Genomic DNA, 13,984 nt, shown 5'->3' with positions numbered 1-13,984 from the left:
CTCTCTCTCTCTCTCTCTCTCTCATTTTTTGGAGAACCAGGATTGAACTCAGGCCCTTGCACTTGCCAGGGAAGCACTTATTCCACTGAGCCATCTCCCCATCCCCTTCTTTCTTTTTTCTTTTCTTTTCTTTTTTTTGAGACAAGGTCTCGCTATGCAGTTTACCCTGGTCTTGAACTTGTGGCAGTCCTCCTGCTTCAGCCTGCTGCATGCAGGATTACAGGTGTGCACCACCACGCCTGGCTGGGAGGTCATTTTTGGCCCTTACAGCCCAGGATTGGCTGACCCAAGGCAGAAGCGCCACGGTGGAAAGCCCTGGCAGAGGAGAGCACCTCTCAGCAGACAGGAAGTTGAGAGAAGGGAAGAGCAGAGGAGAGAGATGACCCTTCCGGTCACACCCCAGGACCTGCTCCTCTGGCCCCACCTCCTAACAGGAAGTCAGCAACAGCGACCCCATAATCCCGCCAGTCTCCACAAGCCACCTCAGAAGGCACACGGTCCTGTGAGGATGCTGTGGAGCTAAACCACAACAGGGAGTGGAGTGACCCTCGGGGGCTCACCTCAGAGCCTCTCCTGATCCAGAGCATCGCGGGGTGCACAGAGGACCTGACCCTCACTTCCCTTGTGTATCTGAGGACAGGAAGAGCCCGTGCATGCTGGGGCCGCCATGCCTGCTAGCACTGATTGTCTGAATATGCGATTAACAGGGAGAGAGAGAAAAGCAACGCTGGTGGTGAGCGCTCAGACTTCCCTGAAAGAAGAGGCCCCGGGTCCTGGCTCCTCAGTGAGCGCAGAGCTCCTTGCCCTCGGGACAAACTGAAAAGCCCTGAAGGCCGCGTTCCTACACCACAGACGGAAGCCAGCACTGCCCTCACGGCACTGGCCACTGCTGCTGTGCTTCCTGTGGCGCTTTCAGCGCCTTCCCAACATCACCAGGCTTGGGGGCAGTGAGACCTGGCCCTAGAGAGGGTCCCGCATGTCATGGAAGTTGGAGGGCTTGGTGCAGAGTGGGGTGCTCTGTGCCTGGCACCAGGCTGCACCCAAAACCAGCTTGCCTCGTCTTGGGGGCCCCCTGCCTCCTGACAGCCCCAGTAGGGTGGCAAGCCCAGGCCAGAAGGTTGGCCTGCTCAGGACTGGCTGTTCCTGGCCCTTCCAATCCCTCCAATTTTCAGGCCTGCCGGATGCCCTCCAAGTGGGGTGGCCGTGGGGTGGCAAGGGCTTCTTCCTCTCTTTTTTGCCTCTTGGACATGAGTGGCCCTATTCAGCCACGTATCCCAGCATGCCTGGCCTTGAACTCCCCAAAAGCAGCGGGGCAGCTGATTGTGGACAGGTGTGTTGCAGGGGAGACCATAACCCTTGTCCTCGTTCAGCACCAGCCACCCTGTGAGATTACTGTAAAGCCACAGAAACCAGTGTGCTTGCCTGGCAAACGCAAAGGCCTGAGTTCAATCCCCGGTTCCACCAAAAGAAAAAACAAACCAAAAAAACCCACAACAACAACAAAAAAAACCAAGATTTAAATCAAGCACCCTGTAAATTCTGACACCTGATAACCACAAGCAACCAGTGTGCCTGACAGTGTGTATGGCCACACCAAGCTGTGACACAGATGCTGTCCCCTATTTACAGCTGTGTCCCCACACTACACCTGAGAGATGTGGCCATGTCCAGTGACCTGGGGTTGTGTCCCATTAGGGCATATTTTCATAGGAGGGACAGTTAGCCAGGTATGGTGGTGCACACCTGCCACCCCAGCTCTCTGGAAAGCTGAGACAGGAAGACGCCATATTGAAGCCCAGCCCGGGCAACAGAGTGACATCCATCATGAGACCCTGCTTTCAAAATTTTAAAAAATAATATAAAATGGGCTAGAGTTGTAGCCCAACGTGAACACCCTGAGTTCAATCCCCAGTACTGCCAAAAAAAATTTAAAAAATACAAAAGGCACTGAATCGACCCAGCCTCCTCCGAAGCTGCAGTGGACTGCCAACTGGGGCGGTCAACTAGGTCTAGAAGCTGAGCTGAACAAGCGGGCGCTGGGTGCGGGAGGCCGGCCGCTAGGGCTGCTGCCAGCAGCATAAGGGCAGAGCTGGAGAAGCTGTTGGGAGCTGCGGCTTCTCCCGGCTGTTCTGCTCAAAGCCCTTGTCATGCTGGCTTTCCTCATGAACTTGGTTGTTCTCATCTGAGGAGGAGCTCGGGACCTCAGTGCCACTGAGGATGGCCACGGTTCACTTTGGGGGAGCTCTGGTCCTCGCCTTGAGATGGCTTCCTGGCTCTGGAGGGGAAGATGGTGCCTGCTCAGCCTCCTGGAGAAGCTTGTCACAGAGTCTCTCCTGATGGGATCTTGGCCGTCATCATCCCTGGAGGAGCTCGGGATCTCACCGTTGCTAAGAAGCGCTGCGGCACTTTTCTGGGCGCTCTGGTCCCTGCCTTGAGCGTTGCTTCCTGGCTCCGGTGCAGACCCTCAGCCTGCTGGCACAGGCTTTCTAGCTTCCACCACTGACATCCGGGCCCTCCCAGTGCAGATCTGTGGCACACGCCTACGTGAGGCTTCGTTGTGGTCCTTAAAGCGGACTTGTGAGAGGCACTGTTATGGGCTCCAGGTCTTCAGCTGGACTCAGGCAGGGTATTGGGGTCTAGGCCCTCAGGTGGGTTCTTTGGTCTTCAGTGTGTGAACAAATTTCCTGCACTCTTCATATATGATGGTTTGGGCGATTCATCATAGAGTAATCTTACAACATGTGTCCTATATTGTGTTGTTCCCCTTGCAAAACTTCAAGCCATGACAGAAGCACAGCCTGTGGGAGCCTTGGTTGCTTCCCTTTGTGACAGGGCTTAGGGAGCCTGGCTCACTTCTGCCACCCAGCCAGCGGAGGAGCAGGCTGCTCACCCGGGAAAAGATCCAAATTCCAGATCTGAAGTATGGTTTCCGTTGGATGCAAATCCCACTTTCACCCTCTCCACAGTGGAGCAGTTAAGAGGTTGAAGCCAGATGTGGGGGTGCAGGCTTATAATCCCAGCACTTCGGAGGCTGAGGCAGGAGGATCGCCAGGAGTTCTGGGCTAGCCTAGGTTACATAGTGAGTTGAAGGTCAGCCTGCACTACACAGCGAGACCCAGTCTCAAACAAAGAAACAAAAAGAAGTCCGACCACTGTAAGCTGGGGACCTTGCGCAGCTTGGGCCAGCGCCTACAGCTCCCCCCTGCCGTTCTCTGAGTCCCCGTGTCCCAGGAGTGGCCAGTGCAGCGGGGCAGCCGTCGGACTCAGGCTGGACTCCCAGGACCCTGTCACGTTTGCTGTTGCCACGTCAAGGGCCACTTGGTCCTCTCGGACATCTAAGATGTGCACCAGCTCAGAAAGTGTCAAGTGCCTGTATGCAGTAGATTGATTGATTTTTTTCAGCTGAAATAATTGTGAAGCTTTGGTTTAAACTTGTTCATCTATCGCAGGGCTTTTTGGAGACTTGGTGATCCGAGCGTGCATCCTGGGCAGCTTGCCTGAGACCCCGAGGGACCCACCTGGGGTAAGGACGCCTTCGAAGACCTGAAGAGGAGAAACTTGGGAAAGTCCAGGCAGAAAGTGGTGTCACCTTCCGCTCCACAGCCTGGCTCTGGAGGTTCCCGAGACAGAGTTCCCAAGACGACGACAGCATACAGGCAGAACACTGCTCGTTTGTTAAGCCAAAGGAGCAGGGAATCTGAGGGTGCAGCCAGGCTGAGCGCATATGGCACAGTGCTGAAACCCAATCCAGGCCGGCTTCAGGTTTCAGCCAATCACAACAGCCTGCCTCCCGCCAATTGTGGCAGTGGACGGAGCAAGCCATGCCCAAATAAGGAAAATGCCCAGTCTTAGCCAATCAGGGGAGTTCAACTCCTGAGCCGTCAGCCTATAAAATTCGCTGCCGGCCCTGCAGTGGAGGTCTCTGCCCTGAGGGCCCCCCCCCCCACATCAATTGCTCCCTGCTTAAATAAGCTGTTATATTTCTTTTGTCTCGAGTTTCTCTTTTAACACATCATGTATAGTATTTTCATTCAGGGCCCATCTTGCAAAAGATCAAATAAGGCTTCTGAAACTTACAGGTGCTGCTCTAAGCTCTGTGTGGTACTAAAAATAAATAAATAAAAAATAAACGATAAAGGGGATTTGATCAGAATTAAACTTGGTTTATGCTTCAAAGACTATTACGGAGAAAGAGCAAAGGCCAACCGCAGCATGACAGGGAATATCTGCCGCGCCTGTCTCTGGGAAGGGCATCCTAGTCGCACTGTGTAGAATGCACTTTCAACTCAGAAACACAGAAATAATCCAGAAGAGAAGTGAAACTGGCCTTTCTCACGAGATGATATGCGAGGGCTGGGGAGAACAGGAAGAGTTTGGCAAGCTGTTAGTCATCGGGAAAACTCGAATCAAACGCACTGTGAGCGGCCACTCCACACCCCCAGGGCCCGCACACTGGAAGGAGATGCGGCTGACACGTGTCTGCACCGCTGCGACGTGATCGGACCACTGCACATGCAAAGGGAGGGGCAAAGTGGGACAGCTCCCTTGCAAATAGTGTGTCAGGGCAAAAGGCTAAGCATGGAGCCACCCTGCCTCCACAAATCACACTCCCATGTACCAAGAGAAATGAACAGATGCTACACCAAAGCTTCGATGGACATGTTCATAACAACACAGTCCATAAAAGCCCCAAAGTAGGAGCAGCCCGGATATTCATCAACAGATGCTAAACAAACATGAGTAGCCACACGATGGAATACTACACGACAGTGAAAAGGAATGAAGTGGTGGTGCAGGATCCCACAGGGCTGAGCCATGGAAATGCACCAAGTGAGAGAAGCCAGGTTCACAGAAATGGAAGCCATGTCTTTGCGGCTCCGGGAACAGGAAGTGGATGAACGGCTGACAGAAGCCCGGGAAAGGAAAGCAACTTCTTGTGAGTGCTGAGCATCTCTTGGAGGTGGTGAGAACCTTCTGGAACTAGATGGCAATCATGGTTGTATGGCTTCGTAAATACCCAAAAGTCACACTGCTTGTTGTGGTGCCTGCCTGGTAACCCTAGCACTCTGGGAGGCTGAGGCAGGGGATTTGCAAATTTGAGTCCAGCCTGGTCGATTTAGCAAAGCTCTGTCTCCAAATAAAGAATAAAAGAGTTGAAGATGTGGTTTAGTCCAAAGGGCCTGGGTTTGATCACCAAGACCTAAAAAAAAAAAAAACAAAAAACCACTGACCTCCTAATTCTTTCTTTCTTTCTTTCTTTCTTTCTTTCTTTCTTTCTTTCTTTCTTTCTTTCTTTCTTTCTTTCCCTCTTTCTTTCTCTTCCTTCCTTCCATTTTTCTGAGACAGTGTCTTCCTATATAGTTCATGCTGGCCTTGAACTCACTATGTAGCCCAGGCTGGCCTCAAATTCAGTGATTGTCTGCTTCAGCCTCCTGAGTGCTCAGATTCCTGTTCCGACCCACCAGGCCCAGTTTGACCTCTACGTATCAGTAAGGTGCATGAATTATATTTATATAGTAACTTTTTTTTTTATGCCAGGAATTGAACTCAAGGCTTTGCACTGGCCAGGCCGGTGCTGTGCCACTGAGCTGCAGTCCCAGCCCTACATTATCTTTTTAAAAATCATTAGAAGGGGGCCAGTGAGATAGTTCAGCTGTCTAAAGCACCTGCTTAGGCAAGCTTAGGTAACGAGCCATGAAATGCACCAAGTGAGAGAAGCCAGGTTCGCAGACAGGGAAGCCATGTCTTTGCAGCTTGGAGGTCTAGGGCTTATATGGGATGAGCAGGCACAGACTGTCGTTCAATTCCTGGTACCACATGCTGCACCAGCCCTGCCCCCAGGGTGGGCCGAGCTGGCCACACACACACACACACACACACACACACGTCATTAGAGGGCTCGGGAGATAGCTTGGCAGTCTAAGCACCTGCCTGACAAGCACAAGGACCTGGTTTTAATCCCCAGTACCGCATGCTGCGTGGGCCTTGGAACCCAGGTGCTGGCCCAAAACCAGGCATGGTGGTACACACTTGTAATCCCAGCACTGGGGAGGCTGAGACAGGATCGCTAGGAGTGAGACTCTGTACCAAATAAATGAATGATTACAAAGTTCACTAGAACAAGTGGGAAGTAGGGTGCCTGTTGCAACAGCAAGCAGAAACACCAAGGTGACACCCAGGACTTGGAGGCAGACCTATTTATGTGGCCAGGCGCTCCTCGGGATCATTCCCAGAACATCAGGCCTCACCTCTGGAGCTCTAGGGCTTACATGGGGTGAGCAGGCAGAAGTGCAGGGCGGAAAGGCTGGTGCGTCGGAGACTGGCCCGCGCAGAGTGCGGCTCGCTGGCCCGCAGCTGCTAGGAGACCCGAGCAACCAGAACAGGAACAGGGACTGTTACCTAGGCAACTGAGAAACAGGTGCACTGGCTGGGGGTGGGGGCTTCCTGCTACACGTTAGCATCAGCTTCTACACAGACTTCACAAAACTAGCAAAATGTCTTCAAGGTGGAAAATCAAAAGTAGAAATCAACGGACCTGCCATGCCGCCCCGCCCCCGGGGCACGAGGAGACCGCGATTGAGGTTGGGCGTGGAGGCGCGCGCCTGTAATCCCAGCTCTCGGGAGGCTGTAAACAGGCGCATCACTACTAGTCTGATCCAGTAGTGAGACCCGGAACACCCTGTAGGCCCTTCCCTAAAATACCGAAACATTAAATAAATAAAACAAAATTAGGAATCGAGCGGAGCTCCACCCCTGCAGCGCCAGCGCCCTCTGGTCTACCACAGTCAGCCGAGTGTCCTGCGCTGCCAGGCTCCCAGCACAGCCTGACAGCTGCTCGTTTGCAGCCACCCGGCGGCGTCGCCCCACTTCCGGCAGCGTCGCAGCTCGCGGCTGCCTGCGCTCCCAGCCAGAGGCGATCGCTTCTCCTATCATCTAAACCATGAAATGTAATATTATTGCCAGGAAATTGCCAAAGTCAGAAACTAGCAAAAGAAACTGAAAACAAGAAGTGCGAAAAAGCAGGGAAGCGCCTGTCCTAGGAAACCCCGAGGAAAGCGCGCGCGGCCCCTCTGAGCGGATCTGGGGACTCCGCGCTGCTCTGGCTGAGCAAAGTGTGATGTGAGAGAGAAGACCACAGAAATGCAACTTGGGGCCGGGAGCGGCGCAGAGCTGGGGCTGGGGCCCAGCACGCACAAGGCCCGGGATCGCGGTAGGGGCTCAGTCCGTGCACACGCACTCACACTCACTCACACTCACACACACACACACACACACACACACACACAGAGCCAAAAAATTTAAATTTGTTTTTCATTTATGTATTTTGGTACAGGCTCTCACTATGCAGCTCGGGCTCGCAGTGATCCTCCTGTTGTCAGCCTCTCCGGTGGTGGATTACAGGGGTGTGCCACCACGCCCAGACTCAGTCACTGGCTCAGTGGGCGGCAGTGCAGCATTCAGGACGGGGGATCGAATCTTGGTCCCTGTGCTTGTCCAAGCAGGTGCTTAGTTCCCTGAGCTATCTCGCCAGCCCTAAATTTAGATTTTTTTGCAATACCAGGAATTGAACTCAGGGCCTCTGCACTGAACTACACCCCCAGCTTGCTTCCTACCTGCTTACTTGCTTTCTCTCTCCCTTCCTCCCTCTCCTTTCTCTTTATTTCTTCTTCTTCTTTCTTCTTTGTTCATCTTTTTTTTATTTATTTATTTTTATTTATTACATTTATTTATTGTGTGTGTGTGTGGCCAGCTCAGCCCACCAGGGGGCGGGGCTGGCTGGCATGTGGTGCTGGAGGATCGAACCGCGGTCCCTGTGCTTTGCCAACTTTGCCTACTTGTTTCAAGTAGGTGCTTTAGACCACTGAGCCATCTCTCCAGCCCCTTTGTTCATCTTTTTGAGACAGGGTCTCCCTCTGCGTTCAGGCTGACTTTGAGCTCACTTTGTAGCCCAGGATGGTTTTTTTTTTTTTTTTTTTTTTTTTTTGAACTGGGGATTGAACTCAGGCCCTTGCAATTGCCAGGCAAGTACTTTTTCTACTGAGCTATCTCTCCAGCACCCCCAGGATGGTCTTGAACTTGCAATAATCCTCCTGCCTCAGCCTCTTGAGTGCCTGGATTACAGGTGTGTGCCACCGCACCTTGCTTTCTATTAAGCTTTGAAGGATCTATATTTGCAAGGAAAGTTAAAGATGTAAATCAAGGGAAAGCTTTAGGCTGATACTTTTTCTTTTTTTTTTTTTTTTTTTTTTTTTTTTTTTGAGACAGGATCTGGCCTCGAACTCCTGCCTCATCGTTCCAAGTGCTAGGGTTACAGGTATGTGGCACCATGTTTGGCTTTAGGCTGATAGTTTTTAATCTAACACATGAGTTTTATATGTTTGTTTTTCTTGGTACTGGGATCAAAACCTATTTCCAGGCAAGCACTTAGATGGTAGAGCTATCTCTCCAGCCCTAGGCTAACAAATGAGGGGTTTTTCTTTTTTTTTTTTTTTTTGGTACCAGGGATCAAACTCAGGACCTGTGCTTGCCAGGCAGACACTTACACCACTGAGCTACATCCCCAGCCCTGAGTTTAATTTTTTAAAGTACTGAAATTTACAATAATTATACGAAGAAATTTTAATTTTTGCAGTTGAAAAACTGGTCCAAATTTCTAGAAAAAATTGTTAATCATAAATATTTTAATTTCTCATCTGAGCAAAATTAAAGGGAACCAAGTCTTGACACTTTTAGTACTATCCCTTTTGATTCATGTGCTTATTTATTTTCATTACTGTGTTTCCTACATTCGTTTTACTTGTAGTTTTAGCGGGGCTTTTTATTGTTGTTGTTTTGAGGTAGGGTTTTGCCATGTGGTTCAGGCTGGCCTTAAATGTGAAAAACAAAATCAAATGCTGTCATTTAGGGCCCCAGGAGGTTTAACTGAGCCCCTTCCTCTGGGAAAAGGGTGCCCTTGAAGAAGCGCCCCCCAATCTAACGGAGATCTGCTGTCCGTCAGCTGCTGCTGCTCAGCTTCGGATGGCCCGTGGGTCTACCTGCCTGCACAGGCCTCGCCCCCTCCTTTCCATGGCGGTAAAAATGCCCTTCTGGGGGCATCTTGGTCTTGGGGGCTTACAACAAATCCTTTCTTATGAAGGCAAAAAAAGAGGGGTGCCGCTTTTATTAGTAGACAGCCTGCTCTCTGCCACACTAAGAAACCTCTGGAGAAGTAGCTGAAGAACGTCAGTTTGGAGAGAAGCCAAGCTGCCCCAGCCACGGCCTCCCAGCTCTGAGGAGGGCTGTGGGTGCTTGGTGCTCGAGGAAAACACAGCCTGCTGTGACTGCTTAGGGGGAGTTTTGTTTTTAGGCAAAAGCTCTGTGTGTGCACCGTCAATTGAATGTTTGTTTATTGGGACAGGACCTCACTTTGTACCCTAGACTGGCCTTGAACTCATGGTGATCCTCCTGCCTCAGCCTCCCAAGTGTCGAGATTACTGACACGCATCACCACACCTGGCTCATAATTTCAATATTTTTTTTTTTTTTAGACCAGGGGATTGAACTCAGGCCCTTGCACCTGCCAGGTGAGCTCTTATTCTACTAAGCCTTCTCCTCGGCCTGATAATTTCAACTTTAAAAAACGTCCATATTTCAATGTGTAGGCCCATCCTTTCACTCCCCGAGGACTTCGAATGACAAGGACCTAGCTTCACCCAGCTCTGCATGTTCAGAGCAGGGAACACACACTGAGCGAGCTTAAGTGCCACGTCTTCACGTCATCGCTGCACCTTATCTCTGGCTCCATTTCATGCCAGTGGCACTCGGGATGCTGCTGTATGGTATCTGAGGTGACAAATCCCAGGGCGCGGCAGCTTTGCCAGCAGGGCCTGGACCGGCGCCCTCAAGCGTCTGCAGCCGGCTGTCCCGAGCTGGGCTTCCCCACCAACGCCCTGAGCCGCTCCATTCTGGGCTCTCCCAGGACCCTGCACAGCTCAGTCCACAAGGATCTCCTGGCCTCATTTTGATTTTACCTCTGCTGAAACATGGGGATCTGGGCACATAAATGTAGCGGGGCCTGGAGACAAACACTAACCCCAGCACCACGGAGGCTGAGGCAGGATGATCAGCATGAGCTCAGGGCCAGTCTTGGCTATGTATTGGGTTCAAGCCAGCTGATAGGCTCTGGCCCCAGTACAACTGCTAAGTCATCATGGCCCTGATTCACCATGGCTGAGTCCCAAAAGCACCGGCTCCTCTTCCCAATGGCCACTTCCTCCACCTTCCCCTCCCCAGTGCTGCGTACAGCTTCTAGCAAAAGTCCCTAAAGCCTCAGCCTTCCTTTATCTCAGAGGACCCATGCCATCGCCCCCACGATCCTCTCCGTGTCCCCAGAATCAATAAAGCCTTCCTTCTTTTACTTCTGCTTCTCTGCCACACCAGACAAACCCAACACCAGCCCAGACTCCACAGTGAGACCCAGTCTCCAAAAACAAAACCGAAAGGTATTTGTTCACAAGGCTGAGCGTGGTGGTGCACGACTGTAACCCTGGCACTCGCGAGGACTGCACAGCAAGCTCAAGGCCAGCTTGGGACTCCATGGGAAAATGGGAAAATGCTGTTGTCTAAAAGACCCCCCCCCAAAAAAAAATAAGGATTTCTAATTTGCTATTAGAAATGAACATTAATCTGATTTGATTTTGCCATTTGGGAGGCTAGAAAAATCCCTTTCCAGCACCAGGACATTTCTGAGCCAGGCATCTCGCTGGTGCAGGGCCTCTGTCCATCTCAAACCCACCTCTCTGCACGCAGAGCCCAGAGCCAGCGGGATCCATCAGGGCTGGCAGCCAGGGGACGCAATGAGAGGCCAGGCAGGAGCCTGCCGGGCCGCCCCAGCTGTGCATCCATACCCTCGTCCTTGGTCACCCCTCCGTGTGGCGAGGGTGTGAAGGCCGAGTGCGCGTCCCTCTAAAATGAAAAAAGCGCTGGGCACAGGAAAGCGGCAAGATGATCCTGCGCTTGCCCTTGAGCTGACCTCAGAAATCAATGTGGAGGAGCAGGGGCGGCTTGGGTAACCCCAACCTCCTTCAAGGTCGGGAGGAGGGAGAGGTGGCCAAGGATCAGGTTTGGTATGAGTCGCAGTCCTTGAGGACAGAGGCTTAGCATTATTTTCCCCCCCAAATTTAGCTGTTTCTGCAGGTGTGGTGGCACATGTGTGTGGCCCCAGCACTCGGGAGGCTGAGGCAGGAGGGCTGCGTGTACAGCGATCACAGGACACGGTCTCGACCTCCGCAGGCATCACAGCCGGCACGATTGTGTGGATCAGGGTTTAGGTGGTCCGAAGATGGATCGTTTTCAATGAACATCCTTGAGCCCTGTTTGGTTTTTTGCTTTTATTTCTGGTAGGGGGGAACATGGGGGCATTTTGGGGGCTGTTGATGCCTGGGCCTTCACACTGAACTACATCCACAGCTTTTTGTGCTTTTTTGGTTTTAGTTTGAGACAGAGCCTTGCTAAATTGCTGAGTCGGTTCAGACTTGAGATCCTCCGGCCTCAGCCTCTGGACTGCTGAGATGACAGGCGAGCCGCACCATGCCCTGCTCTGGTTTATTTGTGACCATATGGATAGACAGAACTGTGGCCCCTCCAGAGCTCTATGCTGAGGCCCCGGGGGCCTGTATGCTCTGGAATGTGTATTTGGAAGAAGTAACTGGGAACAGCAAGTGCTTCTGCGAGGCTGTCATCAGAAAGGCCTAGAGCCACAGGGTTGGGAAGGCTAGCGAGGACCAGAGAGAGGACAGCTCTCTGGGACCTGGAGGGGCCTCTTCACAAACAGCCTGCAGCTCTCTGCCTCTGATTTCCCACCTGCAGCACTGGGACAAGATCTATTTCTGGGGCTGGGCAGATAGCTCAGTAGAATAAGCGCTTTGCCTGGCAAGCACAAGGGCCTGAGTTCAATCTCTGGTTCTGAAAAAAAAAAAAAATCTATTTCTGGGGTTGAATTTTTGTTACATATCCCGAGCAGACTGCTACACAATGTGAACATGATTGGGGTTGTCCCTGCTATCAGACCAATTATCAGTGTGTGTGTGTGTGTGTGTGTGTGTGTGTTTTAGGGAAGGGTCTACAGGATGTTCAGGGTCTCACAACTAGATCGGACTCATAGCGATCCGCCTGTTTACAGCCCCCCAAGAGCTGGGATTACAGGTGCACACCACCACGCCCAGTCTCAATCACTGTCTCAGTGCGCCCTGGGAGCAGGGCCGACATGGCAGGCCCGGGGATTGAGCCCTTGGCCCTATGCCTGCTTGCAGGCACTTTTATCCGCTGAGCTATTTGACCGGCTCTTATCAGAACAATTATGAGAAAGACTTCTAGTTTAAAAACATGAAAAGTCAGTGAATGAATGGGATGGGGCAGCATATTGGTCACTGACAAATCCACGGGCATGACAGAGCTCCTCACTCCGCTGTGGAGTTGTCTTTCCGCAGAGGCCGCCTTGGTCTAATGTGCTCCTTCCCTGCCCACACTTTCAAGGCCCCGCTGCTGCTTGCCTCTGCTTGGGGTAGAAGACTTTCCTCTAATCCAGAGCAGCCTCTTCCCTAGACTCTCTGAGAAATCACAACCTCCAAGCCTCACTTTAACAAGGGACAGGGCCCACAGGGTCTACAGAGTCTACAGAGTCTACAGGGTCTACAGGGTCTCACTACCTAGATCGGACTCCTAGTGATTCTCCTGTTTTCAGTCTCCCAAGTGGTGGGATTACAGGCACACACCACCACGCCCAGTCTCAGCACGCCCCCGGGGGTGGGGCCGGCACAGCATGCAAACCCCAGCTACTGTGCCCTGCCTAAGCAGGTGCTTTAGTTCCCTGAGCTATCTGGCTGGCATTTTTATTTTTATTTATTTATTTATTTATTACAGGGTCTCACAATGCAGTTCAGGCTGGCCTTGAGCTCACTTTGTAGCCCAGGCTGGTCTTGAACTCAAGGATCCTCCCTGCCTCAGCCTCTTAGTGCTGGGATTACAGCCCTGTGCTACCACGCCTGGCCTGCAATCTTGTCTTTTCCCCCTTTGTTCTATACACTCTGTAAAGAATGGGCCCAGGCTGGGCATGATGGTAACTACCTGTAATCCCAGTACTTGGGAGGCTGAGGCAGGAGGATCACCATGAGTTCAAGACTATATAGCAAGACCCTGTTTCAAAACACCAAAACAAACCAAAAAGAAAAGAAAAGCAATACTCAGTACATCTAAGTGTGGACAACTGTTCCTAGAAACATTTTTGGGGGTTGACAGTCTAATTAGCACTGCCAACCAGAACAGGAAAGAAGGTAAAACCTAATCAGTTTTGTATTAGTTACTCTTCTCTCCTTGCTGGGACAAAGAACCCCACACTTAAGCTTAGAGAAGGAAAAGTTTATTTAGCTCACGGTTACTGGTGGTTTCATTGTTTAAAGAAGCCTGAATCACATAGCAAGACCTCAAGATACTGCCGCCCTGCACTACAGGGTCTGGAAGAGAGGCTGGGGCGCTGCCGTGTCTAGGATGATTCGCTCCATACCTCCAGGAGAGGCCATGGGGGGGGGGCTCTGGCCCCGCCCCTCAAGCCCCGCCCTGGCCCTCTGGCCCCGCCCCTCAAGCCCCGCCCTGGTCATCTGGCCCCGCCCCTCGAGCCACACTCTGCTCCTCAAGCGGGGAGCACTCCATGATTTACGTGAGGCTTTGAGGGGAGCAACTAGATACAAACCCTAACAAGTTTCCTCTACGAAGTTGGTTTGATGATAAAAGAGAAATACCTTAGTTTCTATAACTGTATGAGTTTGATCCCTGGTACTGTAAAATAAAAAACAAATAAAATTTTATAGGGCTGGGGAGATAGCTCAGCAGCATAAGCACCTGCTTGGCAAGTACAAGGTCCTGAGTTCAATCCTTGGTTCTGCAAAACAAAAACCAAATAAATAAATTTATATAACTGTGAGATTGAAAGCCTACCTCCAAGAATAGA

This window comes from Octodon degus, unplaced genomic scaffold (assembly GCF_000260255.1).
Source record: "Octodon degus isolate 3935 unplaced genomic scaffold, OctDeg1.0 scaffold00052, whole genome shotgun sequence".
NCBI lineage: Eukaryota > Metazoa > Chordata > Mammalia > Rodentia > Octodontidae > Octodon > Octodon degus.
Note: the sequence above shows the minus strand (reverse complement) of the source record.